The sequence below is a fragment of the Chiloscyllium punctatum genome, chromosome 31 (assembly GCF_047496795.1).
Source record: "Chiloscyllium punctatum isolate Juve2018m chromosome 31, sChiPun1.3, whole genome shotgun sequence".
Classification (NCBI taxonomy): Eukaryota; Metazoa; Chordata; class Chondrichthyes; order Orectolobiformes; family Hemiscylliidae; genus Chiloscyllium; species Chiloscyllium punctatum.
Genome location: NC_092769.1, coordinates 29,670,575 through 29,696,448, shown reverse-complemented (window position 1 = coordinate 29,696,448; position 25,874 = coordinate 29,670,575).

Genomic DNA, 25,874 nt, shown 5'->3' with positions numbered 1-25,874 from the left:
GAACACAGGGGGCTAACACCTTCGACATATTGTATAGCTAAAACTCACTGTTGCAGGTAACCTGAGAATGCAACATTAAAAAAAGGTTTTGTGATTTACACATGAATGAAGTGAAACTATTGTGGTATTCTAACAGATGAAAGACTCAACATTTCGTCAAGTTATTTTTCAATGTATAATTTGAGTTACATCACACTGTAGGTTTGTAGATAATACCAAATTTGGCGGTGTTGTCCACAGTGAAGAATGATCTCTCAGACTATAATGGGACCTTGTTTAGGTGAACAGAGCAGTGGCAGATAGAGTATATTTTGCTTACATGTGAGGTGTTGCATTTTGGCAGACAAATCAAGGCTAGACATATAGGTAGAGTCCTTCGAAAGCTGCCAATCAAGGAGAACTCCATAGAAATTATCGAATCCCGACAGTTAAGAAACAGGCTTTTCGGCCCATCGAGGCCACACCGATCCTCTAAACAATATCCCACTGGAAAAACAGCTGTCCTATTCCTCTGAGCCTGCATTTCCCATGGCTAATCCATCTCCCCTACACATCCCTGGGTACGGTGCGCAATTTAGCATTGCCAATCTACCCTTACCTGTATATCCTTATACTGTCAGAGTAAAAGATAGCACATGGAGGAAACTCAGGCAGACACAGGGAGAATGTACAAACTCCACACAGCCAGTCATTCAAGGATGGAATCAATCCGAGGTCACTGCTCTGTGAGGCAGCAAATCTAGCCTAGTGGTGCAGGTTCTCTGTTGCTTGAAAGTGCTGTCACAGAGAGATAGCGCAGTGATGAAGGCATTTGGTGATTTTCCCTTTATTGGTGCGTGCTTTGATTCGAAGCGTTTGCATGACATGTTAAATCTGTACAGGACATTGATTTGTCCACTTTTGTAATATTGCCTTTAATTCTGGTCTCCCTGCTGTCGGAAAGGCGTTGTCAAACTTGAAAGGGTGCAGAAGAGATTTAAAAGAATGTTGCAAGTGTTGGAGGGTCAGAGTTACAGGGAGAGATTGAATAGGTTGAGGTTGAGGGGGGACCTTAAAGGTTTTTATAAAATCATGAGGGGCATAGATAAGGGAAACAGTCAATGTCTTTTCCCAGGATAGACGAGTTCAAAATTAGAAGACGAAGGTTTAAGGTGAGAGGAGAAAGATTTAAAAAGGGACATGAGGAACAACATTTTCACACAGAGACTGCTGTGTGTATGGATTGAGCAGACAAAAGAGGTGGTGGGGGCAGGTACAGTTACACCATTTAAAAAGCATTTGGATGGATACATGCATGGGAAGTGTGTGGAGGGAGATGGGCAAATGGCTGGCAAGGGGGACGAGATTAACCTAGAATATTTGGCGGTATGGATGACCAGACGGAACGATCTTTTTCCATGCTGTACACCTCTGAGAGTCTATTGACTCTTCAGTGTATAACATGGGAACAGGAGGAGGCTATTCAGCATCTGATTTCTGCCAGTCGTCTTGTTTGCTCAATTACAGAGAGTCAAATACAAAAATACATCATTCAGATTTTGATGGTGTTTTACAGAAACAGGAGAAAGGCCTTTAGTCAAGAAAAGCTGTAAAGAATGTGAAGAGGCCATTCAGTCCCTCAATTCCATTCCACAGGAGCAGCAGGTGAGCACAGAGCTATTGGAGCCTGTTACTCAGGAGCAGGAGGAGGACATCTACTTTCCCAAACTTGGGATCAGGAGGGAGTCATTCAACTGCTTGAAACTGGGGCACAGGGACAGGAGACAAACACTCAACTGTTCGAGATGGGGACACAGGAACAGGAGGAAATCATTCAACTGCTGAAAACTGGGGCACAGGGAAATCTAGAGGCTAGTGAGGCCCGAAGATCTTGTTACGGAGGAACTGGAGGAGGTGCCTCTCTCCCCACCAGTATGGGACACTGGGAGAGAAGGGGAGTTTGCTTGGAACAAACAGAAATATATGAATAACTTGCATCAGTGGTCCATTCAATCCTGCCCCACCATTCACTAAGACCACGTCTGATCTGATGGTGATTCCCTCATTCCATTTTACGGAGACCCCCTCTCTGCAGCCTCTGCTCCATTTCTTGGTCATGTTTCAGACTCAGATGCTGCAACAACAGTCACCATCACTCATCCAGAATTGAATAGACCACTAATGGAACTTACTCATATATTACTGTTTGTTCCAAGCAAACTCCCCATCTCTCCCAGTGTCCCATACTGGTGGGGACTGAGTCTAACCAGATGATTCAGGATTTGAAGAGTCCAATCACAAGAGTGAAAACACAAAATAAAGGCATTGCCAGATCTTTAGTTCTCTCACTTTCGCAATCCAACTCACAATTCCTACCCTTCCATTACATATTCAGGATGGAGCACTGTGTAGATCCGGCTAGTGTCTGCTGAGTGCAACCCAGCAAGGTCCAGATGAAAGTCTCTGCAGCCCACACCAATGCTGGATCTATAATCCTGGGCTAAATGTCCAGCATGGGGAGCTGTGCAGTCTGCACTGGTTCATTCATATATAAACCCAGGTTGTTTCATTGTTCGGTAACACTGTGTTAGATCACTGCCCAGTGTGGGGAAACATGTAACCAATGCTGAAAGTGACAGGATGTGCTGTTCCCATCCATTTACAGCTCCATATTTCCACTGTACCTTGACAAGGTGTGCTACGAATGTGAAAGTTACTGCAAGGAAGAGATGTAAATGGAAACAATTTAAATACCAATAGTTCTGATTAAGGCATGTATCACTCTAGTATTTAAAGATGAAATAACTGAGATAATATCCAATAAGGTTTTGTGAATGGTGCAAACAAGTAAGAGGGGGATGGTGATGTTATAGTGGTTGCATTACAAGCCTCCAAATTATCAATGGGAATTAGTAGAACAAATATGCAGGGAGACTGCCGAGACTTGCAGGAGCAATAGGGTTGTCATAACGGGTGATTTTAATTATCCTAACATAGACGGAGAGTTCTAAAGTGTTAAGAAGTTAGATGGAACGTAATTTGTTAAGTGTGTTCAGGAAAGGTCCCACAAGCAATATATAGAGTATCCTACTCGGGAAGGGACAAACTCGACCTACTGTTGGGAAATAGGGCTGTATAGGTGACGGAGGTAAAGTGGGGGAGCATTTAGGGAAAAGTGACCAGAGCTGTATTAATGTTAAAATAGTTATGGTAGGGCCAAAATTGCACCATGGATTCAATTTCTAAATTGGGGCAAGGCGAATTTTGTTCGAATTAGGCAGGGGATTGCAGGGCTTGATTGGAGTAGTGTGTTTCCAGGTAAAAGGATCCAGGGAAAGTGGGAGGGCTTCAAAAGTGAGATAGCTCGAGTTCAAGGTCTATATGTCCCTGTGAGTGTGAAGGGAAAGTGAGGCTGGAAGAGAGAACCCTGGATGACAAGAGATATTGAGGCTCTGACCAGAAAGAAAGGAGGTGTCGCTCAGGTACAGGCAGCTGGGACCAAGGGAATCTCTGGAGGTGCACAGGGGATACAGGAGTTTACTGAAGAAGGAAATCAGCAGGGCTAAAGTGGGGTATGAGATAGCCTTGGCTGAGCAGATTAGGGTGAATCCAAATTCAGTATAGTAAAGAAAAAGAACAACTAGAGAGAGAATACGACGCCTTAAAACTCAAAATGGGCATACATGTGTAAAAATTCAAGAGATGGGTGGAGACATGAAGACCTGTGACCTTTTGGAGGTTAGTTGTGATATCTTGGTACAGTCCATATCACAGTGGAGGTTCTGTTGGACATATTAGAATGCACAAAGTCAGATAAATCTCTTGGTCTTGGCCAGATATATCTAAGAGCACTGCACGAGGCGAGACAAGATAGTTCAGGGGCAAGGTCCCGGAAGACTGGGCAGTCGCAAATGTTGTGCCCTTATTCAGAAGGGCTGCAAAGCAAAGCCTGGGAAATATAGACCAGTAAGCTTCACACCTGTTTTCGGTAAACCACTTGAAAATGTACGGAGATATAAGATATGCATGCATTTGGAAAGACAGAGTTTGACTTGGAGCAGTCAGCATAGCTTTGTGCCTGGCAGATCATGCCTTACAAATTTTGATAGCGTTTTTGAGGAAGTGACCAGGAAGGTTGACGAGGGCAGGGTGGTAGACATATTCTATATGGATTTCAGTATGGCCTTTGATAAGGTTCCACATGGCAGGCCGCTCTGGAAGGTTAGATATACATGGACCCCAATGTAAACTGGCAAATTGGCAACACAGTTGGCTTGACGTTATGAAGCAAATGCTATGGTGGAGGTATGCTTGTCGGACTGGAGGCCTGTGACTAGTGGAGTGCCTCATTGATCGGTCCTGGGCCCATTGCTGTTTGTTATCTATATCAATGATTCGGACCAGAGTGCACAACGCAACGTTAGTAAATTTGCAGATGACACTAAATTAGGAGACATCATTTACAGTGAGGAACATTATCAGAAATCACAGCAGTATCTAGATCAGCTGGGGAAGTGGGCTGAGAAATAGCAAATGGAGTTTAATATAAATAAGTGTCTTACATTTAGGAAAGTCCAATCCAGGTAGGAAAAAAATGACGAATGAGAGAGCCTTCAGGCGTGTAGTGCAACAAAAGGACGATGGAGACCAGGTGCACGGTTGTCTGAAATTTGAGTCACAGATACACAGGACAGTGAAGAAGGCTGTTGGCACACTGGCCTACATCAGGGCATTGAGTATAGAAGTTGGGACGTTATGTTGCAGTTGTATAGGATGTTGGTCAGACTGCAGTTGGAGTATTGTGTTCAGTTTTGTTCAGCTTGCTCTCGAAAAGATATTATTGAACAAGAAAGTACGTAGAACAAATTTCCAAAGATGTTTCCTGGGCTAAAGGCTCGAAGTTATAGGCAGAGGTTGGACAGGTTAGAACTTATTTCTTTACAGCGTAGGAAACCGAGGGAGTTGCATATAGAAATGTAGCCCTTATAAAGCCATGAGGTGTGCATGGGGTGAATACTTCCAAATGTTTTCCCAAGGTTGTGGAATCGAGGACTAGAGGACATCCATTAATGTTTCGAAAGGATAAAAATATAAAAAGGAAACTGAGGGGCAACTTTTTTTACATAGAGTATGGTACACATATGGACTGAGCTGTCAGTGGAAGTGATTGAGGTGGGTATAATAACAACATTGAAAAGGCATTTGGACAAATACACAGATAAGAAAGGATTAGAGGGATACAGAACAAGGGCAGGGGAATGGGGTGAGTCTGGATGGACATTCTGGTTACCATGGACCAGCTGGGCCAAATGGCCAGTCATACTGGCAGTCTCGTGCAATATGACTGTAAATGATTGTGTTATGGGGTGAAGACAGGGGAGGGGGGGTGCGGAGACTGAGATAAAATGTCATGGAAGGATATGTTGACAGGTTCAGAATGCTGAAATGAAGACATTTCGATAGTATCATGCAACACGGATCAGTATTTTGAAGAATTATGAGTGAAAGGGATATTGCTGTGAGTTCAGGGCATGGAGAGTTTGGATGAGCATTTGTTCGGCAGCTTTGTAACTGGGAGTGAGGACAGCACTCACTGGGCTGAATCTAACAAAAAAACTGTCTCAGTGACATTTTCATTAAGTGTGACAGAGGGGTTGTCTGCACGAGGCCGAGCTAGTTTCATGGTGCTATTTTACCAAACTCATCTCGTTAACTACACATCCCACTCCATAGTGTCCCTCCCATACAATGCCAGCCCGATTCTCCCACCCATCATGACTGGAGGTACTCACAGTCGCCCGGATGCCCCTGGATATTCCGTAATCCCTGACACTGGTACCATTTTTAAAAGATCAATGGGCACATGGTTGCGCTTTCTCAGTTTGGAGCTGCCCTGCACATTTTCCCCAAGCATGGCAATGAAGGGGAAATTACACTACGGTTTTTCGACAGCAGCGCAGAGGTCCTGGTGGATGTGCTAGTACAAAAGGGGACCCAGAGGGGGCCACACGACCAGATCCACTGAGCATGGGCTGAGCTCACCACGCAGCTCAGTGCAGTTTCTGGGGTCTGAAGAAATGTCCAGCAAAACAGGGACAAGCATCAATAATCTTCCCCACTCTGTCAGGATACGGGTCACCATATTTTCTCTGCTCCCTCACACTCGCTGTATATCTGTAATAGCACCAACCCCCAAACAAGGCTCATGCTCCACCACTCACACCTTCCCTCTCTTTCACTCTTGCCTTTCGAATGCCCCCCACATAGTTAGAGAATATTCTGCAGAATGTCTATTATGGAATGTTCCAGGTATTGTTCCAAATTATTCCCAGTTTCAGGAAAATGGCGGCGCCCCAGTGCGTAACACATAAGATGATGGAGGAGAGATGTACGTTTTTCAAATCACACACAATTAAATTCCATCATGAGGCCATTCAGTATTTCAAATGTGCTCCAATGTTCAGTTCGTTTCGTGGTGTTCTGATGGTTTTCTCAGCTCCATGTTACAGGAACTTTCAGTCATTCAACCCCCAGGTTCCTGTTACCGAGCAGACGATTCTCAGACACTTGAAACCCCGGGTTTCTTCTAGCATGTGTTCAGAAGGCATTTCTCATAGGGATGGACTCTCCTTTCAATATATTTCGTCTGATTTATAAATTCATGGAACAGTCAGCAGGCTTTCCACAAACCAATCAAAAACATGGACTTATTTTATGGTTATAGATATCCAATCACAATTAGTCATTCTGGTTATTTCACTTTCTCACCTTATTGTATTCAACCAAAGACAGCTTCCAAATACTTGTCTCATTATAAAATATAATTTCTAGCAGAGAACATTTTTATCTCGAATCCACCTTTTCCCTTGTCATTAAAATTTCTCTTGCCCTTTTTTGTGTGCAACATTACACAGTCTCCCACACAGTTGGCTGGATGGTTGGTTTGTGATGCTGAGGGAGGCCACCAGCGCAGGTTCAATTCCCCCCACTGACACAGGTTGCCATGAAGGAGATGCTCTCTCGACCTCACCCCATCACCCGTATGGTGACCTTTAACGTAAACAACCATGAGAGGTTTCTCCAATGAGAGTTATTTGCGACTCAAATCTATCAATGTTAACATTTAAATTTTTTAACAATTTTTTTATTGAAAAAGATATTTTATTATTATATTAAACGAATACCGAAACAACTCAAATAACTGAACAAAATTACACCCATTTGCATGTATATACAAAATAAGTTAAAGTCTCTAAACGGACAGAAGAAAAACAAAAATACACAATAAATAATAAATAAATAATACAGCTCAGCATAACAAAGTGATAGCTCTCGTTCTTCGAGAGCATTAACTGATACACATTCATACGTTCATAATTCTTAATATGTGATTCATTAGACAATATCTTCATGGCTATATAAAATCCCTTTTTAGAGTGGCAGATAAGCCTGTATCGCGGTAATCCAAAAAGGGTTGCCATATCTTATACAAATCTCTGCTTTTCGGTGCACCATACTGGTGAGAATGTCCAAAGGGATATTCTCCATGATGAGCTTACAACCACCCAACAGGCCCGAAGGTTTTTCAGACATCCAACACAACAGAATATTTTTACGAGCACAGGAAGTATGGGGGAGATGCTAAAGGAGTTTTGTGCATCAGTATTTACTGTGGAAAAGGATATGGAAGATATAAAATATCGGGAAATATATGGTGACACTTTGAAAAATGTCGATATTACAGAGGAGGAAGTGCTGGATGTCTTGAAACGGGTAAAGGTGGATAAGTCACCAGGACCTGATCAGGTGTACCCGAGAACTCTGTGGGAAGCTAGAGAAGTGATTGCTGGGCCTCTTGCTGAGATATGTGTAGTATGGATAGTCACACGTGAGGTGCCGGAAGACTGGAGGTTGGCAAACGTTTTGCCATTGTATAAGAATGGTGTTAACGACAAGCCAGGGAACAATAGACCAGTGACCCTGACGTTGGTGGTGGGTAAGTTGTTGGAGGGAATCCTGAGGGACAGGATGTGCATGTATTTGGAAAGGCAAGGACTGATTAGGGATAGTCAACATGGCTTTGTGCGTGAGAAATCATGTCTCACAAACTTGATTGCGTTTTTTGAGAAAGTAATAAAGAGGATTGATGAGGGCAGAGGGGAAGATGCGATCTATACGGATTTCAGGAAGGGTTTTGATGAGGTTCCCATTGGAGACTGAATGGCATGGTTAGATCACATGGAATACGGGGAAAACTAGCCATAAGATACAGATCTGGCTCAAAGGTAGAAGACAGAGAGTGGTGGTGGAAGGTTGTTTTTCAGGCTGGAGGCCTGTGACAAGTGCAGTGCCCCAAGGATCAGTGCTGGATTCACTACTTTTTTGTCATTGACATAAATGATTTGGATGCGAGCATAAGCAGTACAATTAGTAAGTTTGCAGCTGACTCCAAAATTGGAGGTGTAGTGGAGAGCGAAGAGGGTCACCTCAGATTGACCAAATGGCCAATGGGCTGAGAAGTGGCAGATGGAGTTTAATTCAGATAAATGCGAGGTGCTGCATTTTGGGAAAGAAAATCTTAGCAGGACTTACACACTTAATGGTAAGGTCGCAGGGAGTGTTGCTGAACAAAGAGACTTTGGAATACAGGTTCATTAGCTCCTTGAAAGTGGAGTCGCAGGTAGATAGGATAGTGAAGAAGGTGTTTCCTTTATTGGTCAGTGTATTGAGTACAGGAGTTGTAAGATCATGTTGCGGCTGTACAGGACACTGGTTAGGCCAGTGTTGAAATATTGCGTGCAATTCTGGTCTCCTTCCTATCGGAAAGATGTTGTAAAACTTAAAAGGGTTCAGAAAAGATTTCAAGGATGTTTCCAGCGTTGGTGGATTTGAGCTATAGAGAGAGGCTGAACAGACTGGGGCTGTTTTCATTGGAGCGTTGGAGGCTGAGGGGTGACCTTATCGATGTTTACAAAATTATGAGGCGCATCGATAGGTTAAATAGGTAAAGTCTTTTCCCTGGGGTCGGGGAGTAAGAACGAGATGGTTTAGGTTTAGGGTGAGAGGGGAAAGATATAATAGAGAACTACGGGGCAACTATTTCAAACAGAGAGTGGTACATGTATGGAATGAACTGCCAGGTGATGTCGGGGAGGTTAATACAAGTGCAACATTTAAGAGGCATTTGGATGGGTAAATGAATAAGAAGGGTTTTGAAGGATATGGCCGGTTGCTGGCAGGTGGGACTATCTGGTCGGCATGGACGGGTTGGACCGAAGGGACTGTTTCCATGCTGTACATCTACATGACTTATGATTCTATGACTTATATTAATCTCTGCTTTTTGGTGAACCATGCTGGGGAGAAAGTCAAAAGGGATATTCTCCATGATGAGCTGACAATGTCTCAACAGACCCGGGGAGTTTTCAGACATACAACACAACATAATATTTTTTCCTAGCATAGAAAGTAAGGATTTTTTTCCCCATGTGCATCTGCGTAAGATAATCTGGGCAGGCCCAGGAAAAGAGAAACCGGGTCCACCTCCCATTCGATCCCCAAGACTCACTCTACCACACCTAACACAGTGCTCCAATATATACAAAGCCTGCAGCAGGACCACATGCAATGAGTAAGAGTGTCTGTAGTCATTCTGTATTTAGGACATGCTGAAGATAATCCCACTTTGAATTTTGAGAGAAAATCTGGGGTCAGATAGAACCTATGAAGATTTTTCAACTGCATGGAATGGGTTCAATTACAGACCAAAATCCTTCGAGCATTTTCACAAATATCCTCGCATGTCTCCGAAAAGATCTAAACACCCAACTCTCTCGCACAGACGTCACGAAGCTGCACAGTCTTGTCTGCGGGGACACTCTCCAACAAATGGTAAAGGGTACTGACAGAGAGTGTATTCTTTACAATAATCTCCTGCTTCTCTGAATCGGATCTATAAGTGTCTTGTAAAATTGTGTTTTTTAATCAAATCTCTAATCTGGAAAAAAAACACAACAGGTCTCTACTAGGTAGTCCATACTTACGAGTTATTTGATCAAACGGTATCATTGTTTCTCCTTCAAGTAGCACGTGGTGGCTCAGTGGTTTGCACTGCTGACTCACCGCCCCAGACTCACAGGTTTGGTTCCAGTCTTGGGTGACTGGCTGTGTGGAGTTAGTATATTCTCAACTGTGACTGCGTAGGTTTCCTCCCACAGTCACAAACATGTGCATGTTAGATGGCCTGGCCATTGCTCAATCGCTCATAGTGTTCCAGGATCTGTAAGTTGGGGCATTAATCAGGGTAAATATAGGATGGTAGGGGAATGGGTGTGGGTGGGTTACCCTTTAGAGGATCGAAGTGGACTTCTGGGGCCCAAGGACCTGTTTCCACACTGTCGGGATTCTACTAATTCTAAATCACCCAAACAAGGTATCCCCCTCGCTGCCCACAGTTTAATCCTGGAATCCATTATCCCCGGTATACCAATTATACGGGTAAGAAACATGGTTTTGGCTGTATTGCCTCGATCTGACGCATTGTCCTTCAAGTTTTAACAGTATTGATAATCATTATTTTATGACAAGATTCCAAAATGTTGTCACTTTATCTAAGAAGAACAGACTAATAAGGATTTACTTTGTCTGAGAGGGCTCAATGTCTAGCCGCATTGACGCCGAGTACTCAGCCGCCCAGGCACTAACATACGATTAAAAATAACTTAATTGATAGCTTTTAATCGGGGAGATCTACTCCTCACAATCTACGGGACAGTTGCAATTTTGTGGCAAGATAAAGAATCGCTTATGGTGCCAAATAAAAGAGCTAAACCAGCCATTATGTTTCCGAAATATCTGTCTGGGAAACATCATAGAAAGCATTTGAACTGGATGTAGGAAATGAGGAAGGACATTCATTTTAATAACAGCTATCTGACCGAGCCAGGATATTGGAAATACCTCCCATCTTTGAAGGTCTTGTTTAATTTTGTCAAACAAATGGACATAGTTCACGTTAAATAAATGATCAAAGACAGATGTAATGAATATACTGAAATAGGGAAACCACCCCCGTGACCATTTAAAAGGAAACCAGGATTTGCCCACAGTATCAGGTATTTCCCTAAGATCTCCCATAGGCATGGCCTCCAACTTTGTAAAATTAATCTTATTGCCCGGAAAGGCAACAAGCTAATCAATGCATTGCATCACATGAACAACCGAAATTGCGGGATTTGACAAAAACATAAGACCCTAATCTGCACACAATGTAATCTTTCGAGACTTCGATCCCACCTCTGGGGCAGATATGGTGGCATCCCTACGGATGGCCTCCGCCAGTGGCTCAATCACCAACGTAAACAACAATGGTGAAAGATGTCAGCCTTGTCGGCTGCCTGGAAAAATATTAATATTACTGGTTGGCACACCATTAGTGAGAACCGCAGCCAGAGGATTGCGGTAAAGGACCCTCACCCACTTGATCAAAACTTTGCGGATACCAAACCATTCTAATGTACAGAAGAGATCCGGCCACTCAACCCAATCAAATGCCTTCGCTCATCTAAAGAAATCAATAATCCCTGGACAGATTGTTGTTGACACTCTTGGATCATATTGAGCAAATTCTTAACATTGTCGGAAGATCTGCGGCCCTTCATAAAGCATGTTTGGTCCGCTTTAGCAACGGAAGGCAGCAAAGTTTCCACCTTAATGCACGGATCTCAGACAGGATTTTGAGACCAATATTTAAAAGTGAGATTGGCGTGTAAGAAGCACAATCCTCCGGGGTTTTCCTTTCTTCAGAGAGACATGAGCCTCTATTAAGAATGGAGGGAGGGGTTTGTGACTGTATGAGTGACGGAACATGTTAAACATCAGCCCTGACAATAGGTTTATAAATTATTTAGAAAATTCACTAGGAAATCCGTCAGGAAGGTGCGCCTTTACATTCTGAAGCTGCTTCTCACCCTCCTGCGCTGACAATGGTGCATTAAGGCACAACACCCATTCCGGGGTTACTCCTGGAAGACCCAGGTTCTTGAAAAATAACTCAATCTTAATCCATCTATCCTCAAAATGTTCAGTCTGAAATAATTCGGTGAAAAATCTCGGACAGGAGACGTTAATCTTTTTGGAATTGAAGCTAAGGATCCCAATAACTTCCCTAATTGAGGTAATGGCTTGAGAGGGGCGATCGTTTTTCTGGCAAGATAGAATAAATACCTGCCTGGCTTATCACCATGTTCAAACAGCCTTTGTTTGCAAAAGTAAGTTCCTTCTTGGCTGTCTGTGTGAGCGTGGAATTCACCGTAGACCGAAGCGTTGTGATCCTCTGCAGCTTAGCCACTGAGGGACAATCACAGTATGCACTCTCAGCTGCCCTCAGCTGTGCCTCAAACCAGCGTTCCTGCTCCCTCTTCTGCAACATCATAAGGAATAATTATTTCCTTAGCATAAGCCTTAGCAATTTCCCATAGAGTGGATGAGTGACTGGTTGATTCTGAATTAATGGCTATGAAAGATCTGAATTCATCACAATGGTCAGCACAGTGGCACAATAGTTAGCACTACTGCCTCACAGCACCAGAAACCCGGGTTCAATTCTCTGCCTGAGGTGACTGTCTGTGTGGAGTTTGCACATTCTCCCTTTGTCCGAGTGGGTTTCCTCCCACAAATGTGCAGGTTAGGTAAATTGGCCATGCTAAATTGCCGGTAGTGTTAGGTGAAGGGGTAAAGGTCAGGGGGTGGGTCGGTGGAGACTTTTTGGGCCGAAGGGCCTGTTTCTACACTGTAAGTAATCTAATCTAACTACTCAATCAATCAACTAGTCTTAAGAATAAAGGGATACATTCGCTAGTGTCTCGAATCTATTGTATTGCCCTTAATCTTAATCAATAAGTATACTGCTTCATGGTCAGAAATGGTAATCCCAATTGTGCAGGATGCCACCGAATCTATGATTGTTGCAGGAATGGGGAAGATATCAACCCTCATGTGGCATTTATGCCGGTTAAAGAAGAAAGTAAAATCCCTACTTGTGATGTGGACCTGCCACCAGACATCCAACAGCTCTCGTTCTGCACACATATCCACTAATTGCTTACCTTATAACGAGGATATTGGGGCACTTTTGGACATTCTGTCCACCGTGGGGTCCATAAGACTTTTGAAAACTTCTACAATAATGTGCCACGATGCAAGATAACTGAATTTGGAAAATGCATCTACCAAGAATTTAAGAGGGTGCGCCGGGAGTGGGTGGGCGTGTTGGGGGAGGGGGGGGGGCAATGAACATTCAAAATAGTATATTCTTTACTATAGTCTATCGTTCAAGGCTTTTGGGTATTATGAACCTCCCGTGAGTGTCAAATACAATCTAGTAGGTTAAATTGAAGATTCTTTTTATCCATTATGGCTTATCCCCTCCTCATAATATTAAAAGAGGAGAAATGAATCCCATCAAGCCGACCTGCTGTAATGTCAAAAGTTCCTTGTCATCAAGGTACATCTCCTGCAATAGGACAACATCTACCCTCTCTTTTTAGGACTAGAAAGTAAAGTTTTCCTCTTTTCTGGCAAATGGCGCACCTTAATGCTCCAGGTACACCATTTAAGCACATCTTTACCCAGAACACACTGTAGCAACATTTAAACTCAAGAGAGGAAGAACTCGAATTACTGATCATTAATAAACAAAGTCTCATAGAGCTTAGAAACTACACAAACTAAGGCTACTACAACTGCCAACTCTCAAAACTTTCAAAAACTAAGCATGTTTAGTAAATGGCTGGGATGGAGTGGGTTGGGGAACCACTTTGCCCGTGCTGTGATGCAGAGCCCAACAAAGCAGACCTTCCAGATCGCCATCATCTTGGATTTCCCCTCAACATTTTATCGATATTATCATTTCATTTTGCATTATATTCCTGGATGTGCTGGAGCAATGTGATTTTTTTTAGCACTGTCAGCATTTCACCAACACTGCACATTCCTGCCATTCCCCGATAACCTTGACTCCGTTATTCTTTGTGAACCTTCTGTCTGTGCCTCAAACATATTCAATATCTCTGCCTCCAATGCTCTGCAGGGAAGAGATTACCAAATACTCTCACCATTGAGAAAACAAAAAATAACTTCATCTGTGTGAAAGATTATTTTTGTCTCCTTACCTGAGAAAGGATATAATTAAATTGGAAGCAGTAAGATGTTTCACTTCATGTGTATTCCAGGAATGATGGTCTTATATTATGAAAGCTTTAACAGTTTACTCTTGGAATGAGAGGTGATCTTATTGAAACATACAAAACCTAGAGGAGAGTGATTAGATAGATACCCACTGGGTGTTTGTATAGTCCAAACTTCTTGTTGTTTTTATAGAATCTCTACAGTATGGAGGCAGGACATTCTGTCCATCAAGTCCACATTGACCCTCGGAACAGTATCCCGTCCGGACCTGCCCCCCTACACTATCCATGTAACCCTGCATTTCCCATGACTAACCTATCTAACATACACATCCCTGGGCACTATGGACAATCTAGCATGGCCAATCCGTTCTAAGCTGCATATCTATGGACAATGGGAGGAAAGTAGAACACTGGGAGGAAATCCACACAGACATGGGGAGAATGTTCAACATCAACATAGAGTGTTGCCCGAGGTTGGAACTGAATGTAGCTACTTGGTGACAGGAGGTATCAGTGCAAACCACAAATCCACCATGCGCATCCGTTAGTTTTATTAGTTACTTGTGGTTAACTAAAGAAATCTGTCTGACTTGTTCCTGTCACTGAACCTGACTCAGTCTGAGAACTTGATCATCGACCATATCACCAACCTGGTTACATTTAAAATTTAGTGTCAGCAGTGGAGGAATGGGACGAGAAAAGGAGACAGTGACACCCTCCAACCTCCGTCAGAGCAGGAATTACGAGAACTGCACAAAGTGGGATTTCAGTCAGGTGGGAATTCTTTTTCCCAGAGGTTTTGGGTGGCTGGACCTTTATATTACATCAAAGCTGGCTTTTTCTGATTTTCCATGGACAGGTTAATCAGGGATAATGGTGCATGGAAAGAAAACTGCAGCTGGGATCACAATGAGATGAGCCATGAACTTATTTACTGGTGGAGTAGGGTGAAGGGGCCGAATGGCCCACTTGTGTCCCTCAGCCCTCGGATCTGCTAAACAGGGACAGATCGAGGGCACTCCGATGGTTAGGTGTAGTTTTGGAAATGTACTTGGAAAATCCAAGCTGGATCAGGAAGTGACCACCACCCCCACCCCCCAGTCCCTGTTTCCAGGCGTCCCCTCTCTGTAACTTCTGCTCCAGATGTGGGTCATATTGCAGACACAGACACGCTGGGAATACAGCCACATACCCCACCCAGGGTTAAAACAACAAATCCTCTGCTCTCCCTGAATGCAACATTGTACAACATGATTTCCAGCAAAATAACCCGTTACTTTCCAAAAGCATGACATGTGAAATGAATAAATAGGAACAGGAGTAGGTCAATCGGCCCCTCAATCTAACCCTGTCATTTCATAAGAACATGGCTGATCGACTACAGGGCTCAACTCCACTCTCTTGCCGACTCCTTGTATCCCTCCACACCTCTCTGAGTTAGGGAATTCGAGACATTCAGTACCTTCGGAGAGAAGCTATGACTCTGCATCTCAGATTGAAATCGATGTTCCTTATTCAGTATCTCTATCATCGAGTTTGACACTTTGTTCAAGAATGGAAACAACTTCTCAACATCTACCTTCTCCAACCCCTTCTGTGTCTTGTAGGTTTCAGCAGTCTCACTCCTCATTCATTTAAACCCCAATGAATTTTCGCCTCACCATCTTAGAGATTCTCAATAACACAACCCTTTCTTCCCAGGAAACCGCCTAATGTACCAACCGAGTTACTTGCTGCATCATCATGCTGACTTTATGTTTCATACACAGGAAGACCCCAATGCCTTTACTGTTCCTTTTCTGGAAGTCCTCTCCATTAAGTAACAGCCTGCCTTTTGATTCGACAAAGGCATTTGTCCCTGACACCATTCCTGCAATAGGACTGAGGACTTTTGCTACACAACAAGCCGTGTACCTGAGGAAGCTGTTTCATTCGAGCACCAACTCTAACATCTCCCTGGCAATGTGGGTAATTAACAACTGCAGTCCTCACTTTCTCCTAATGTCGGTAATTACTCAACAATGCCCCATCCCCTAAGAAGGGAATAATTACAATCGGACCAATTACCACGCCCTCATTCCCATCACGATAGTCAAATTGGTTGGGGTTAATTTTGACAGAGCTGTCACACCGCACAGAAATAATCGGTTCAGTGTGGTTTCCGATAGGCCCCCATGGGGAGATGGTGCTGTTGTGGAATTGACATCGGATTGCTAATCCAGACTAGGATAATTCTCTGCAAACTGGTGCAAGTTAAAAACAATTAATAAAATATCGAGATCTTATAACTGGTGTCAGTAATAGTGATCGTGTACTCAATGTCGATTATAGATGTCGATCTCCTTCCCCAGTGTACTCTCAGGAAGTGAATCCCCCGTGCTTTCCTTTCTGGCCTAAAAGTGACTCCAGACACACAGACATGTGATACACTCTTCAATGGTCTCTGAAATGGGCAAGCAAGGCACTCAATTGTATCAAACTTCTCCGAGGTCTTAAAGGATAAACCCAGACAGAACACCCGGCACCAGCCTCGTTATCAGAATAGGGAATGGGAAACACAGTCCTGTCGACCCTGCAGAGACCTCCTTCCTAACATCTGAGAGCTTGTGACAACATTTACAGAGCTTTCCCACACACTGCACAGAAGCATCGGGAAAGGAGTACATCATACAACTCTTTGAGCTTTCCCTATTCTCGTTAATGGCCGAACATCTCCTCAACACAGTTTTCACCATACAATATTCATAACCCTTAATATGTTTAAACCTTGTGAACCATAAAATGAGAACTGCTGTAGTCCATTCAGCCCATCAGTTTTGCCCCTCCATTCTATGTACAGACAGTTCAGTGATAACGCGTGTTGATTAAATAAATTTCAGCTGCAATGCAATTCATGAACCTTTTTCTATAAAGTGAACTGGCGTTTACTGTGACGGGATTCCTTGTTGGGCACCAGCTGAACAGCAAATCCTGCCTCAGAAACCCTCTGTCTACCAAAGGTACAATCAATGTGTTCAGCAAAAACAGGAATGCAATCCGCACTGCAAGCCTTGAAACTGAGCCTGAAACTGGCAATTGTAGTCTATGTTTCGAAAGAACTTTATTTCAAACTTTGGGGAGAATCTTGGAGAGAACTGGAATTCCCCATCGGCATCACATGGTCAGTCAGCCCCCGCTCGCTTTCTGGTGAAGATTGTGGTGAAAGGTACAGTGCACCAGTGATTGATTGTAGTGTGAAAGCGTTAGATTTCCAGCACTCTTCCATTACAACATGTAATTTAAAGATTTATTTAGGCTGTCCTATTGTGTGTTATATCAATTTTAATTTTTGGTTTTTACTGATATTTTGGGGGTTTCACAATTACCCTATTTTCTCCAGAGACCCCATTATTAATATTGCACGATTTTGTACAACACTGTGTTGTACAGGAACATAGTTATTGCGTTATTGGAGAACAACCTGGAATGATAGCTGATTTTCTATCTTCACACCATACTCCTGCTCTCTCCCTATCCCTTTAGTTTCCAGAAATCCTTATTTATATTCAGCCCCTTGACTTTCACAGCCTGATCTGGGAGAGAGTACCCCTGGTTCTCCACTCTCTGAGTGCAGGCATTTAATCTCATCTCAATGCAAAGTGGCCTGTCTGTACCTAATATTGTCGCCCCTTGTTTTAGAGGGGAATTACCATCCCTGCTTCTAATCTGTCTCGCCCTGTCAGAGTGTTATATATTTCACTGAGATTTCCACTTATTTTCCTCAACCCCATTGAATACAGGTCTAATTGCCCCAAAATCTGCTCTCACAACAGGTCTGTCATCCCAGAGATCAGTCTGGTCATCCTTTGCTGCTCGACCTCAATATCAGGTCTGTCATATGTCAGGAAAAGAGACCAAAACTGCACACAATACTGCACAATGTTCGAGATGGGGTCTCACCAAGGCACTGTACAGCTGTAGTAAGATACGTTTACTCCTGTACTCAAATCCCCCTGAAATGAAGGGGAATACAGCATTTATCTTCCTTCCTACTTTCTGCTCCTGCAATATTGCTTTAAGTGATTGTTGTACAGGGAGATCCACATTCCTTTCAAAGTTACAGTTCCCTCGTGCTGGGCCTACATGCAATGGTCAGCGTGCCAATGCCATTCCCAGTATTGACTTCTGACTTCAGAACTCACTGCCACACATGGACTCGGAGGGCTACGCAGAAATAAACAAAAATGCAGCTTAAGTTCATTTATAATGCAACGTTTTTCAACCACTCCTTTTTCTAATGAGAGGCTGCCAGTCTATTGTTCCCATCAAAGTGCACAACATCTCATCTCCCCCATTACTCTCCACCTGCCACGAATTTGCCCAGTCACTCGACTTGTCTCAATCACCTTGGAACTTTTTTATATCCTCCTCATCCACTCACAGGCTGACATTGTTTAGTGCTGTCATCAGACTTGGGAATATTGCATTTGCGCCCCTCATCCAAAGATATGAAGTGTATGGGGAATAGCTGGAGCCCAAGACACGATCTGTACAATATCCTCCAAGCCTTCCGTTTAAAAATAAAACATTGTTTTATTTTTACTCATTGTTTCCTGCCAGCTCTCCCATTCTAAATCTATGACCATATATTAGCCCGAGTCCCATAGGATTCTAATTTGCGCAATAGGCTTGGGGCTTTATCAAAAATCTTTCTGATAATCCACTCGCATGGCATTGATACCTCCTACATAATTTTACTAAAAGCCACTTTCTCAAATATGATTCCCATTTCAAAAATCTCTGTTGACTTTGTCTATGCGCATTAATTTCAGTCCAATACTTTCTCTAAACTCTTTAGTTGCTATTTACATTCTATTGCCCTTTTCTCACAAGACTAAAGTTCCCTCGTATTGCTAGGAAGTTTTCTTTTTGTTTTGCTTTCTTCTGTGAAGGCATAACTAAAGTATTTGCTCCATTGTTCTGCTATTTCCCGGTCCTCAGTTATCTGGTATCAGACTGTAAGAAATCTGCAACTTTTTTCTCTTAATTTTGCCATTGACGTATTTCCAGAAAATATTACAAGTTCTCTCTTATCAACTTTGTTAAGATATTCTTCAGAAACCCATCAATTCCTACCTTAAGCTACTCAATGATTGACCTTCCACAGCCATACAATCACAGAAGCACAGACTCTGTACTACCAGAAATACAGCACAGTCTACATTCGGCCCACTTGGCCGTGAATCTAAAAGCATTTGAAGTACACAACAGTGTCGTTTCTAATGGTTTGAGGTTAGCATGACAACTCCACTCTCAAGAAGTGCATTTCAGACCCCAACACGGTCTGGTTGAAAAACAATTCTCAAATCTTCACTAAACCGCAAACCTTTCACTTTTAAATTGTGGCCCTTTGAGTAACAGCAACAGCTGTTTTCTATTCACCCTGTCCATGTACCTCGTAATCCTATCCTTCTGAATCACAGACCTCGCAGCCTTCTCTCCTCCAAACTAAACAACCGGAGATTATCCAGCCTCTCTCCATAGCTGATATGCTCCATCCAAGGGAACATCTTTGTACCCCCTCCACTACAATCACATCCTCCCTGTAATGTTGTTCCCAGACCTACACACTGTATTCCATCTTGCCCTCACCAATGTTCCACATAGTTCTTATAATCTATGCCTCGATTAATAAAGGCTATGTTTACATTCCCCTTGCCTTTCCCAGATTGTGTATAACCTGTACAGTCACATTCAGCGATTTCTGGAGAAGCACCCCTGAGCTTTCTAGTGTGCTGCCATTCATTGAGTACTCCCTTGACTGGTTCCTTCTTCCAAAGTTGCATCACCTCATAGTTATCATGGTTATATTCCATCGGCCATTGATCCACCCATCTGACCATTCCATGTGTATCTACCTGTAACATAAGGCCTTCCTCCTCACTGCCAACCACCCGGCCAATCTTTGTATCAAATCCAAACTTATTTATTACACACCCCACCCCTCGTCCATATTCACAGCTGCATCATTTATGAATCCCACAAATAATAAAATTAAAAATCTCTCAACTTCAGTTATATCACGTGGTTGTGCATTTTGATGAAGAAGCTGCATTTCGAAAGCTCGTGCTGCCGAATAAACCTGTTAGACTATAGTCTGGTGTTATACTATTTTTAGATTTGTCCACCGCAGCCCAACACTCGCACCTCCGAATCACAAATAATGAGGGACCCAGCACTGATGCCCGTGGTATACTAGCCTCCAGTCACAAAAAAACAGCCTTCTACCACTCCCCTCTTTCTCCTACTACTAAAGTTGATTTAGATGCAACTTGCCAAGTCACTAATGAGTCCTACGTATTCGTGGTTAATCTGTTCCACTTGACACACTTGTAGGTTATCTGGGGATTCTACGTAATCTTGCCCTGCCTTGCCCCTGTGTTAGTCAGTCCCCTCAACGCGCAGAATTTCCTGCTCATTGCAGTCTTTAATGGTCTGTCCCTTATCCTGTCATTATTTGCCTTGAATGTGGATTAGACAGCCTGATAAATTTTCTGTTAATTTCCAATTTGCCGTACGTTTTGTGAGTTTTATAAAGTACACAGTGACCCACCGCTGATTCGTTGAAACTCTAGAGACCATAGGCCGAGTTTCCTCATCACACAATCTCACCACCTGAGGGATTTATCTGGATAATGTCCATTACACTTCCTCTGTGGTCAGTATATTCTTTCTTAGATTTGGTAACCAAAACTGTTCTCAATACTCCAGGTACAGTCTCACCAACAGTCTGTGAAACTGCTTCAACATGTCTTTTCATCTATATTCTGACTCCCTTAAAGGAAGGCAAACCAAACTTTAAGGTTCCACTTACATATATTCCTCCAAATACCCTTCACATCATTGCATTTTCGAACTCACTGTGTGGGTTCTTATAGAAAGCCTTCTGATAATCTAAAATATGCCAATTCTACTGGATCCCCATTATCTATGCTGTAAGAATCAAATTCAAACAATTTCAAAGTTTGTCAAGTATGATTTCCCTTTCAGAAATGCATACTGATTCTCTCCAATGTTGCTGTTAATGTCTAAGTATCCAATATCACTTCCTATATAATAGATTCCATACAGTTTCCCCACAAATGTCAAGTTAATTGCTCTGCAGTTCCCCACACTGTTTCTTCTTCCCTTTGGAAATGCTTGGATCCCTACCATTCATCTATCGTGCTTGAATCACACTTACTAATGTTCATTTATCTACATCAGTTTCCAGACTCTGCAGAATGTACAGGAAAATAGAACGCAGTCATCGACAGTGCAATCAATACTTCTGTTTGTGATTTATTTCTGAAGATTTTGGTATGAAGTACATCTGGTTTGTCAAGGTTAGCAATGCTTAATCCATCTGCATGTTCAATATTGCCTTGTTACTGATATGAATTGACTTTATGTCTTTACTTCCACAAGTCCTATACGATCACTTCGTATTTCTGGGTGATTTTCTGGATCTTACTCCATTAAGACAGATGGAAAGTAACTGGGCATGTGCTTTGCCATTTCCCTGTTACCCACCAGAAACTCGTCTCTCCCGATTGCAAATGTCCACACTTGACAATTTTTTTCTTTTGAAATATAGATCATAGGTTTTTGCAGTCTTTGTGTTCCTGTTTGTTTGCATGCATGTTCGCTTTTTGATTTCCTCATCAGTTTCATGGCCCTCCTTTTCTGGATTGCAATTTTCTGAGAATTCTTTGGATTCCACAATGTCTGGAATTCTTCTGAAGTCACTTCCTCTGATTAATATATTCTTTAATTTGTTATGTTAGTCATCATTAAGTCACATACTCATTCTTTGGTGTTTTCACCTGAAATAAGTAGACATATCTTTCAGACTATGCAGTATTTCTATAAATCTCCTGGTCCTGACCAGATATATTCAGGAACACTGCACGAGGACAGAGAAATAATAGTGGGGGCCCTGGTTGGTACTTTTGTATCATCGGTAGCCAACGGGTGAGGTCCTGGAGGACTGGAGGGTAGCGAATGCTGTGCCTTTATTCAAGAAAAGCTACAAAGAAAAACCTGGTACCAAGAGACCAGTAAACCTGACATCTCTAGTAGGTCGGTTTCTTGAGAAGATTCTGAGAGAGAGACAATATACATGCATTTGGAAAGGCAGGGTGTGAATATGAGCAGTCAGCACGTCTTTGCGCATGGGGGATAATGGCTTAAAAATTTGTGAGAGTGCTTTGGTGAAATGACCAGTAACTTTGACAAGGGCATGATGGTATACGTAGTGTATATGGATTTCAGTAAGGCCTTCAGAAAGGTTCCACATGGAAGTTTAGATCATATGGAATTCAGGGGGAGCTGGCAAATCATATCCAAAATTTGCTTGATGGTAGGAAACATAGAGTAATAGTGGAAGCATGCTTATCGGACTGAAGGCCTGTGACGAGTGGAATGTCTCAGGAGTCAGTTCTGGGACTATTACTGTTTGTTTCATGCATCTATATTGTATATATATTTACAGATAAGTATCAGTTCTTGCATTTTAGAAAGTCAACTCAAGGTAGGAGTTTCATGGTGAATGAGAGGTTCTTAAGGAGTGTATTGAGACAAAGGGACCTTTGAATTCAGGTTCAAGGTTCTCTGAACGTGGAGTCACAGGGAGATCGGGCAATGAAAAAAGAATTTGGCACACTGGCCTTCATCAGTCAGAGTAATGAGTATCGAAATTAGGGAGTTGTGTTGCTGTTATACAGGATGCTGGTGAGGCAATACTGGTAGTGTCATGTTCAGTGTTGTTCACTTTGCTATAGGAAGAATGTTATTAAACTGGAAATAGTGCAGAAGAGATTTACAAGGATGTTGCCCGGACTCAATGGTCTGAGATATAGTGAGAGTTTCGGCAAGCTCGGAGTTTTTACTTAAGAGTGTATGAGACTGAGGGGTATCTGATAGAAGTGTATAGGATCATGGGAAGTATAGATAGAGTGAATGCACTTAGTCTTTTTTCCACAGGATTGAGCAGCCTACTAACGAGTGTGCATCAATTTAAGATCCGAGGGGAAACAGTAAAAGGGAAGCTGAGGGGCAATTTCTTTTACACACAGGGTGGTTTACATATGGAATGAGCTGCCAGCAGCAGTGTTTGAGGGAGGTACATTCACAAAATTTAAAATGCATTTGGACAAATACACGGATAGTAATGAATAAGAAGGATACGGGGGAAGGGCAGGGAAATGGCGTTAATGTGAAACATCATTTTGTTTGGAATGGACCTGTTTGGGCTGAAGGGCCTTTCTCCGAGCTGTCGGACTCTATGACTCTCACAATCATTGCTTCTCCCATTGAATGTTATATCATACTTCACCAACTCATTGCAGCGTACTTGACCCTCTAGCCTCTGGGGCTTCCATGATGCGTGACCAGAATGTTCAGACATTCGATATTGTATTCAGACGCTGTGTAAAAATGCAACATATTGATGTCACTATTCCTCCAAAGCTGCTTCAGAGCACGGTTATTAATTAGTCCTCCTGACAACACAACACCAAATCTGAACTAATGTGCTCTCTAGTTTGGTTCACAACATACTGTTCAACCGACGTGATACACACTTACGGAAGTTATTCTTCACAGTTTCAGTGCAATTTGAGACCAACTATTATTACTGCAGCACACACGATTATTTGTTACTCATTCACAGGATGAGGGGGTGGGCGTCCCTGGATAACCAGCATTTACTGCCCGTGCTAGAGGGCAATTAAGAGTCAGCAGCGTTGTCTTGAGTCTGGAGTCACTTGCAGGCCACAACAGGTAAGGACATCAGTATCCTTCCCTCAAGGACATCAGTGAACCTGATGAGTTTTTCCAACAATCGACAATGGATTCCTGGTCATCATAAACCCTTGATTCCAGATACATATTGAATTCAAATTCCACCATGGCAGGATTTGAGTTCATGTCCCCAGAATATTAACTGGGTCTCTCGGTTAAGAGCCCAGCGATAATATCACCGTGTCATTGCTCCCCCTTGCATACACTTGCATACCTAATTTCCAGAGCATATGTTGTAAAGTATTTACGTGACAGATTTGGTTTTGATATATTAAACACTAATGTTTGCTTCACCTTGCTATTTGTAAGATCCACCCAACCTGATTCTGTGGGAAGTGATGGAAAGGGTCTGTGGCGTTATTACCGATAGACTTGGACAAGACGTTCAGGAAGACTCACCTCAACGCTGAGATGATCTGAAGAATTGATCAGCAATACAGGACAAGCATCAATATTCTTTCCCCCCACTTTGCCAGGATAAGTGTCACCATATTCTTCTGCTCCCTCGCACTCACTGTATATCTGTTCATTCACCTACCCCCGAACAAGGCTCACACTCTGTCTCCAAATAAGGCTCAAGCACGACCACACTCACTATTGAATTTAGCACCTTTCTTCCCCCACTTTTTTCTTTCACTCACGCAATAGCCCCGCACGCTAATACCACTGCATGGATACAACATTGTGGTCAGACTCCCTCCGGACATCTCACCCTTTCCCCTTCCCCTATACCAGCATTAACAGCAGGGACACCCACTCCCACCCTCACTCCATCCCTCCTCTTCTCCCATTCCAGGAGAAACATCCTGGAATAGGACATAAAAGGCCAAGCCGGGTGTTAGAGTGCCCGATATCCATTCCCTCACCCTCTACCTCGACATGTGGGGAGGATCCTGGAAAGAGCCAGAGAGGACCAGGACACCTTGTGTGAAGATTCTGAAACATTGACGTCCCACCAACCAGGTAACCAGCAATGTTCAGGAAAGAGCAATTCTCAATTTAAACTTGCTGGCATTTCCAATCTCATCTCTCTCACTTTTCAGTCTTAGTTAAAAGCATTAATGAAAGACTAAAAGTAAAAATAATGTTTATTCTCTTCAGTAAAAATGTTAAAAAGAAAAAAAATAAATGATATAAGTTCATTACAAAAAATCTAAAACATGACGTTCATTCAAAATTATGGACAATCCTCGTAAATACTCGACATCATTTCTCTCACTAAATCTTCTTACCAGTGTTTGTATTCTAGCATCTGCTTCTTTAATTTCAAAGAAATATCGTGCCCTGCTATCAGATGCTCATCGTAAATGTCGCTTCCTCGCTGAACTTTTCGTAAACTGTCAATATGTTTCCAAATAACTGGATGTTCCACATCAAGTTCGCATTGTCATCTCCTGTGGGCAGCTTCTGCATTATTGTTTGTTTTGTCCTCATTGTTTAAAGTCCTTTCATATAAATTCCACATTCCAACTGGAAAAAGCGGTGGACACCGACCATTTCCTCTGCGTAATCTTCTACCTCCATAGTTATCTTCGAACCAGTCCAGCAGCGGTTGCAGTTCATCTGGAAGCGCATCAGTCAAATGTTCAATAGCTTCATGAATGTTTTCAATGTGAATAAATGCAAGACCAATGATCATTTTAGCTCTGAAAGAAAACTCTGAGTCAGTGTTATACTTACTCAAGTGTCTTTTTAACATTTTTACTGAAGGGAATAAACATTATTTTTAGTTTTATTGCTTTGATTAATGCTTTTATCTAAGCCTGAAAAGGAATAAATATGAGCTGCGCTGAAACGTTCTGCGCCTAAATGGGTCTGCGGCAAAATGGGCTGCACCAATCAGACCGCACCAAACAGAATGAAGTATTCAGTAAATTACACAGC